The sequence below is a fragment of the Arvicanthis niloticus genome, chromosome 23 (assembly GCF_011762505.2).
Source record: "Arvicanthis niloticus isolate mArvNil1 chromosome 23, mArvNil1.pat.X, whole genome shotgun sequence".
Taxonomy (NCBI): domain Eukaryota; kingdom Metazoa; phylum Chordata; class Mammalia; order Rodentia; family Muridae; genus Arvicanthis; species Arvicanthis niloticus.
The window spans coordinates 4,419,835-4,428,311 of NC_133430.1; the positions used below are offsets into that span (position 1 = coordinate 4,419,835).

General features: G+C 35.1%; 1 pseudogene; it reads left to right on the top strand.

The window, feature by feature from the left end:
* The first annotated feature begins 2,874 nt into the window (after window positions 1–2,874).
* On the top strand, window positions 2,875–3,321 carry LOC143437169 (Ig heavy chain V region 3 pseudogene; annotated as a pseudogene).
* Window positions 3,322–8,477: the final 5,156 nt, after the last annotated feature.

Genomic DNA, 8,477 nt, shown 5'->3' on the forward strand with positions numbered 1-8,477 from the left:
TTTACTGATACTCATATCTCTCTTTAGACAGGTGAACATAGTGTTGGTCTTCAATATGCATTTTCTTAACACATCAAAACTAGTGAACCTTTTCTTATCTCTTAGCCTTTAACACTTAAACATATAAAACAAAACATTAAAAGTTGGAAGAACACATGTTTAAGAACATTTGTATTTCTGGACATAGGTGACCTCACTCAGCATAATTTTCCAGTTCCACCCATGCACCAGAATATTTCATAATTCATGTTTTTTACACTGAGCAATATTTATTTGTCGATATTTTCCACATTAATTTCCATTAGTATGTAGTTAGACATCCAAATTGATTCTACTTGTGAATAGAGCATCAAGAAAAATGGATGTGTAAGTTTCTCTGTAAAATATGAGTAGACATTTAACTATATGATTTGGAGGTATATACTTGGGACATATCACAGTACTGTGTCTTAGTTGCTAAAGAAATCTACAAACCTACTTTCCAAAGTCACTACGATAGGTTACCCTCACATCATCAGTAAATAAGGATTTCTCTTTCCCCACATTCATGCCAGAATTTGTTGTTATTTGTTTTCTTGATGGTTATTGTATCTGGTGCAAAAATCAAACCTTAACATTGTTTTAATCTGCATTTTCAAGAAAGCTAAGAACTTTTGTTGCAGGGCATATATAAACCAACATTGAACTGAACAGCAAATTTTCCCTGCTGGCTATGATTCCTAATGTTATGCAATCTTTAGGGAGAGAAAAGACATCAATTATCTTATGCAACACCAGACTTTGTAGTTTGTAATATTAGCCTTTAGGGAAAATGTACCCACTGGTGCCTGATTGATATGCAGTGGTCAAATTCTTCCTAATTTTACTTGTGGCCTTCTCCATAGAAAACATTTCATCCGTGGAAACATTGCCAAGGCCCAAGGCTAGAGATGATACAGGACCTAGTAGATACTAGGTGTATTGTTAATGGTCAACTTGTAAATCTGTATAATAAATATTTATGTTCATAAAATAGATTAGTGATGCTCTCAACCTTGATCACAGATGTTCATGTGTGCAGTGTGTAATGACTTATGCAAACATCCACGACTGTAAAAGTGCTGAGAATGATTGACAGTGTACTCAGCCACAGATTAGTCATCTATATCAGACTCCCCACAATACTCAAGGACCATCACAAAAGAAGAAATAGAACAAACATAAGATCGAGAATGTGGATAAACATGAAATGTCATCTCAGTGCTTGACATGAACATTGAGCACATGAATTCACAGCAGCTGTATTTAACAGAATGAGGCCTAAACAAATGGAGTCATATTACAAAATGATAGCATGAGAGTCTGTACAATAACCAAGCAGTAAAGATATATACTTCGCAATATCAGTTTGATACCTTAGACCTAGATTGTAGAAGAGTCCTGGGATCCATAAGTTGTCCTGTGAGGAGTCATATGTGGAATTTAATATATGTGTGACCTGCCCCTAGTACTAAACAAACATTATCCTTAAAAATTCAAACATGGAACAACAACTCCCAAGGGTCCATAACAAGCTGAGGAACTACTGACATTGGATGACTGCTGTGGAGTTCAGAATCACCTTTGTTTGGAGTGTTCACTTGGAAGTTGCCTATGAACTACTAATTTACATCCACCAACATGCATATGGATAGCAACCACCCATATTCAAATGGATAGCAATAATTAGACTTATATAGACATATATTATAATATACATGTATATATATGTATATGTGTGTATATATACATATATTACACTGTACTTAAGTAACCTGCAGTGTACCCTATTCTTGCTTCTACCATTACTATTTAACATTTTTTCTTTTTTAATTATATATATATGTGTGTGTGTGTGTGTGTGTGTGAATACATTGTAGATGTCTTCAGACAGACAAGGAAAAGGTATCAGATTCCATTACCAATGGTCATGAGCCACCATATGATTGCTGGAAATTGAACTCAGGACCTCTGGAAGAACATTCAGTGCTCTTAACCACTAAACCATGTCTTCAACCCCCAATTTGGTACTTTCATTCAGTTAGTTTTATTTCTACATCACTATACATTTGTATCTAGCTATGTAATATTGAAGAACTACAAATTAGATTCTCACACAATATCTGTGTTTCTGAGACAGTCTCAATTTACTTAATTATGTTTTCATCAAATGCATCCATTTTCCTAAAAGTGATACATTACTTGTTTCTTATAGATAAAAAATATAGGTTATATTATTTATACACTGTTTCCTTTATGAAATGATTTCCTGAAAGTTATGTAGTTTGCTTCTATAGTTTAATTCTTGTAGAAAATTCTGCATGAATAACTATTTGTGTACACATATTTTTGAGCCATATGAATTTCATGTGGGTATTTAACATTTTAGTAGACAACCTGCTGGAAAATCCATTATTATTTTTATGTATATGAAAGAAGATTGCAAATTCTCATAAGTTAAGACTTTTTGAAATATCTATTAACTATTATTCTCATCACAACTACCACCTGAAAATCATTTGTTTTCACCAAGAGGAAAAAATATCTCAGGTTGGCAATATATGTTTAAAATGAGAGATTAGACTTTGATATTACATCCACAGGATTTACACATGTCTCAGGAAAGAATACTTTCTCAGTCAGGATTAAGATTTGGTCCTAAGCATCCTGCTACCTGACAGAGGTGTCCACTGTCCCCTTTATCTACAGCTACACTACTTTACATCAGCATGAGGTTCACTCATGAATATGTAAATCATGTGAGTCTTTGGGTGTTACATACAGGAATAAACACGCCAAAGAACAACCTGTGATCACTGTCGCCTCAACAGTCGCTGAGCACACAAGGTTCTCACCATGAAATGGTGCTTGATCATATTCTTGCTGGAAGCAGCAGTTGAAGGTAAGTGTTCCCAAGTTCTGATTTCAAAATAGAACATTCATTCAGGTAGTACTCTCACTCACTCTGCTGTTCTCTCCAAAGGTGCCCACTCCCAAGTCCAGCTGCAGCAGTCTGGGGCTGAGGTGCTAAGGCCTGGACCCTCAGTGAAGGTGTCTTCCAAGGCTTCTGGCTCTACCTTCACCAGCTCCTACGTGGACTGGGTGAAGCAGAAAACTGGAAATTGCCTGGAGTGGATTGGAAGAATTCTTCCTGGAAGTGGTGTTACTGACTATGCTCAGAAGCTCACGGGCAAGGCTGCACTGACTGCAGACCAATACTCCAGCACAGCCTACATGGAGCTCAGCAGCCTGACATCTGAGGACTCTGCCGTCTATTACTATTACTATTACACAGTGTTGTGACCACATCCTTAGTGTGTCAGACAACCCAGAGAAGCAGATGCTTCTCTCTGAATGGGATTACAGAGAACACTTGCTCAGAAAGAGCAAGAGCTTTATCTATCATTTCACAGTCTTACATGGTCTTTGTAAACTTTTCAAAAAACTATTTGAGAAAGAAGGAATATTGATTCAGGATATTGCTGTCTACAAATTTTATCAGTGATCCCTTCCATTAACACACTTCTTTAATAAAGCAAAAAAGGATAAACTGTGTCAATGCATTATTGTGTAAATATCTTTAAAGCCTAAGAAACTGGACCAATTGCGTGAACAAACTATAAAAAGTATTTGGCCATTAAATGCACATCAACAAAACCTGAGCAAACAAAACCCCTTTCACAGTCCAATTTGATTTACCTGAAGCAAACAAAGGCAGTTTGTTGAAAAGGATTTTCATAGGTCTGTGGGGAGTCACTTTATCTCTTCTATTAAGTCTAATTTTTTTTTTTTAGTTATAGATATATCTGGTCATTAATTTCTATCAATATTAGTAAATTAATGTCTTATTGTTTTATGATTAGAAATGGAGCTGCATACCATGCTCTTGGAGTCCTCAGGGTGTAGACTCTGCCACTTTGACAACAAGCTAGGTTCCTGTTCAGATAGCATTTGGGCCAGATGAGTGGTATTCTGAACTTGGGATGTAAGAGGGCCAATCCTGTCATCAGCAGCCCTGCATGTTCCTTGCCTTTTTTCCCTGAAATTGGATTGTGTTTGTCACCAGATATAGATGAACATCAACTTGACCACTGAAAATTAATTTTAAAATTTCCAGGTATTTTAGAAGGAGGTGTTCTTACCTTGAAGCTGAATAGTAAGTTGTGTTTACATTGTTTTAATAAATGGTCTTTTCTGCTATATTTGAAACACATGGAATGCACAAGGATACAGGCAGAATCCAAGTTTTGTGCTCCTCTGTGACAACATTTGTCATCCTGTTATGAAATCATCAATCATTTATGGAAGGTTAGCAATTTCAGAATCAGGTTTTGTACAGTTAAAATTTGCATTTTCGTAAGCTGATAAACATGGTAGCAGGAACTTTTGTATTGTCTATCTGTCTTTTTATAGCTTAGTGTTTTTAATCAATCAAGTCATGAAAAGCTCTGTCAGCCTGAATTCACAGACAGGAGCCAAGCATAACTGTTCTCTGAGAAGTGCTTCAAAGAAGCTGACCAAAACAGATGCAGAGATACACACCAAACATTAGATGGAGCTTGGGAAGTCTGGTTGAAGAGAAGGGGGGAGAATTAATGAGTATGAAGAGGATAGGGACTCTACAAGTAGAGCAATAGAGTCAAATAACCTGGACACCTGGGGGGACTCAGATACTGAACAACCAACTAAAGAACATACAAGGGTTGTATTTACCCCCCCCCACACACACACATACACAGCAGATGTGGAGCTTGGTTTTCATGCAGGTCCCCCAACACCTGGGATGGGTGTGTATGCTGATTCTGTAACCTGCCTGTGTATCCTATTCCCTAACTTGGCTCCCTTGTTTGGTCTCAGTGGTGCCTGGTCCTGAAGTGACTTGAAGGGCCATGATCAGGTGGTACCCAGGAGGTGATTTCTCCCTTTCCATAAGTGAATAGAATGGAGGAAGAAGCTTTATGAGAAGAGAGGAGGGGGAAAATGGAAAGAGAGAGGAACTGTTGTCTGGATGTAAAGTGAAAAGGTAAATTAATGGGACATGCCAACTCTCAAAACAAACATTTTTTATCAATATATGTATGTTATCTTCAACTATTCTGGGTTTTCATTTTATCAGATTTATTCATACTTTTATGTTTTTTTTTTAGCAAATGACTATTATAATACACATACAGGCATATACATTAATCTAGAATCAGGAGCATAGAAGAGCACATAATTTAGGTCCAGAGCTGTGCATTATATTTTATTGTAAATGTTGACTACATGGGATTCTAAGGTAAGTAATGTTAGTTATTACAATATTTTCTTATAGGAATGTTGAAGAGAAGAATAAATCTTAAGTGATTTCAAAGTGCATGTTTCACTCTGTTTGGTACAGCAAAAGGATCAGTCTTCTAGAATGTAGGAGACATTTTCATCATAAAGTATATCCACATAAGTATAACCCTTATAAGTTGTTTAAAAGTACCATTCAATTATTTTTTTCATAAAACCCATATAGTAAAAAAACCACCAGCCTGATTTCCAGAGTGGTTGCACCATCTTGCAAGCCCACCAACAATGGGGGAGTGTTTCACTTTCTCCAAATCCTTGCCAGCACCTATTATCACCTGATTTGATCTTAGCCATTCTGACTGGTGTGAGGTGAAATCTGTGTTGTTTTGATTTGCATTTCCCTGATGACTAAGGATGCTGAACATTTCTTTAGGTACTTCTTGGCCATTCAAGTTTCCTCAGTTGAGAACTTTTTGTTCAGCTTTGTAACCCATTTTTAATACATTTATTTGGTTATCTGGAACCTAATTTCTTGAGTTCTTTGTATATATTGGATATTAGCCCTCTATTGGATATGGGATTGGTAAAGATCTTTCCCCAATCTGGTGGTTGCCATTTTGTCCTATTGACAGTGTTCTTTGCCTTATAGAAGCTTTGCAATTTGTCAATTCTTGATCTTAAAGCATAAGCCATTGGTGTTCTTTTAAGGAATGTTCACCCTGTGCCCAAGTATTCAAGGTTTTTCCCCATCTTCTCTTCTATTACTTTCAATGTATCTGGTTTTATGTGAAGGACCTTACTCCACTTGGACTTGAGGTTTGTACAAGGAGATAAGAATGGATCAATTTGCATTCTTCTCCATGCTGACCTCCAGTTGAACCATAACCAGTTGAAAATGCTGTCTGTTTTTTCACTGGACAGTTTTAGCTTCTTTGTCAAAGATCAAGTGACCATAGGTGTGTGGGTTCATTTCTGGATCTTCAATTCTATTCCAGTGATCTTCCTGCCTGTCTCTGTACCAACACCATGCAGTTTTTATCACTATTGCTCTGTAGTACAGCTTGAGGTCAGGGATGGTGATTCTTCCAGAAGTTCTTTTATTGTTGAGAATAGTTTTTGCTATCCTGGATTTTTGTTATTCCTAATGAATTTGAGAAATTTTCTTTCTAACTCTGAAGAATTGAGTTCGGATTTTAATTGGTATTGCATTGAATTTACAGATTGCTTTCTGCAAGATGGCCATTTTCACTGTATTAAGCTTGCCAATTCATGGACATGTGAGATCTGTCCATCTTCTGAAATCTTCTTTGATTTCTTTTTTTAGAGACTTGAAGTTCTTGTCATACAGATCTTTCACTTGTTTGGTTAGATTCACACCAAGGTATTTCATACTATTTGTCAGTATTGTGAAGGGTGTCGTTATCCTAATTTCTTTCTCAGCCTGTTTATCTTTTGAGTAGTGGAAGGCTACTAATTTGTTTGAGTTGATTTTATAACCAGCTACTTTGCTGAAGTTGTTTATTAGGTTTAGGTGTTTTCTAGTGGAAGTTTTGGGGTCATTTAAGTATACTATTGAATCATCTGCAAATAGTGATATTTTGACTTCTTGTTTTCCTATTTGTATCCCTTAGACCTCTTTTTGTTGTCTAATTGCTCTAGATAGGACTTCTGATAGTATTTTGAATAGGTAGAGTGAGAGTGAGTAGCTTTGTCTAGTCCCTGATTTTAGTAGGATTGTTTCAAGTTTCTCTCCATTTAGTTTGATGTTGGATACTGGTTGCTGTTTATTGCTTTTTACTATGTTTAGGTATGGGCCTTGAATTACTAATCTTTCCAAAACTTTTACCATGAAGGGATGTTGAATTTTGTTAAATGGTTTCTCAGCATCTAGTGAGATGATCATGTGTTTTTTTTTTTCTTTGAGTTTGATTATATAGTAGATTACATTGATGGATTTCAAAATATTGAATCATCCCTGCATTTCTGGTATAAAGCCTACTTGATCATGATGGATAATTGTTATGATGTGCTCTTGGATTCGGTTTGCAAGAATTTTTTGAGTATTTTTACATTGATATTCATAAGGGAGATTGGTCTGAGGTTCTCTTTCTTTGTTGGGTCTTTGTGAGGTTTAGGTATGAGCATAATTGTGGCTTCATAAAACATATTGAGTAGTGTTTATTTTGTTTCTATTTTGTGGAATAGTTTGAAGAGAATTGGTATTAGGTCTTCTTTGAAGGTCTGATAGAGCTTGTCACTAAAACTATCTGGTCCTGGGCTTGTTTTGGTGGGAAGACTTTTAATGACTGCTGCTTTTTCTTTAGGGCTATGAGACTATTTAGATGGTTTATCTGCTCCTGATTTAACTTTGGTACCTGGTATCTGTCTAGAAAATTGTCCATTTCATCCAGATTTTCCAGTTTTGTTGAGTATAAGCTTTTGTAGTAGGACATGGTGATTTTTTTAAATTTCCTCAGTTTCTGTTGTTATTTCTCCCTTTTCAGTTCTAATTTTATTAATTTGGATACTGTCTCTGCGCCCTCTGGTTTGTCTTGCTATGGGTTTATCTATCTTGTTGTTTTTGTCAAAAAACCAGTTCTTGGTTTTATTGATTCTTCGTACATTTTTTTTTGTTTCTATTTGGTTGATTTATGTTTATAAATATATGTAATATAAAATAAAATATATATAATATAAACTTATATAAATATATTGTATATTATATATTTATATATAATATACAATATATTTATGCATTATATATGCATATATTATATTTTAATAAAATAATATATAATATATATAGAAGCTCTTTTAATTTTTACAACCAAACTTTGAGCTTTATGTATGCTATACTATACTACTCTGCTATGACCTCATCCATATTTAGCTAATGCATTCATTACTCACTGATCTGTATAGAACATTCCTTATATTATCATATTCCTTATGTCCCAATATTTAAAATGTATTTAATAATTTCTGGCAAGACAGTTGTGGAGTTTTTCTTTCCACAGAATTAAAAACTTAGGTTGTAAAATATAGTCATATTTATAAATATGAATTCATACTACATCTTTCTATTTTTCTAAATATCTCCTTTCTTTGTTCTTTTATAGACAGTGTTTAATATAGCACAAGAATAACTTAAATATATGATTCCCTTGATCTTACCATTATCT